The sequence below is a fragment of the Gavialis gangeticus genome, unplaced genomic scaffold (genome assembly GCF_001723915.1).
Source record: "Gavialis gangeticus isolate Ggan-Ray unplaced genomic scaffold, GavGan_comp1, whole genome shotgun sequence".
NCBI classification, from domain to species: domain Eukaryota; kingdom Metazoa; phylum Chordata; order Crocodylia; family Gavialidae; genus Gavialis; species Gavialis gangeticus.
The window spans coordinates 18,277,172-18,277,530 of NW_017729011.1; the positions used below are offsets into that span (position 1 = coordinate 18,277,172).

Genomic DNA, 359 nt, shown 5'->3' on the forward strand with positions numbered 1-359 from the left:
AAAAAACAAAACTAGCAGGGAACATACAGAAGCTCAGCACCTCAAAAGCATAGTTTAGAATGAGGTGGCAGAGTCATGGAGGCCTCTAGTGGTCAGGTTTTCAAAGCAGCATTAAAGGAAGCAAATAGAAACAAACCAGCCTGTAGACAGCAGCTCAACAGGGAAAGCCAGGTGTGTAAAAAGGAATGCAAGAGGAACCATGAGTCTGGAGGAAAGTGGCAGTAACTGTGGACTGGGATTAATTTCTGATCAGGGTTCCTGCAAAGTTCAGCCCTTAGTTTGAATGTAAATTCGGAAGGTAGCTGGATAATTCACTACTTGTTCATTTCCCAGGTTATTTGGTGAAATAGCAAGTATCT

At 42.6% G+C, this 359-nt stretch overlaps 1 long non-coding RNA gene across 1 annotated transcript in view; it reads left to right on the plus strand.

The window, feature by feature from the left end:
• Positions 1–12: 12 nt before the first annotated feature.
• The window catches only part of LOC109292992, a 7,305-nt gene continuing 6,958 nt past the window's right edge, over positions 13–359 (plus strand). Inside the window, exon 1 of the long non-coding RNA XR_002096220.1 lies at positions 13–333. This is a non-coding gene — a long non-coding RNA (uncharacterized LOC109292992). The remainder of the gene's footprint in view (positions 334–359) is intronic.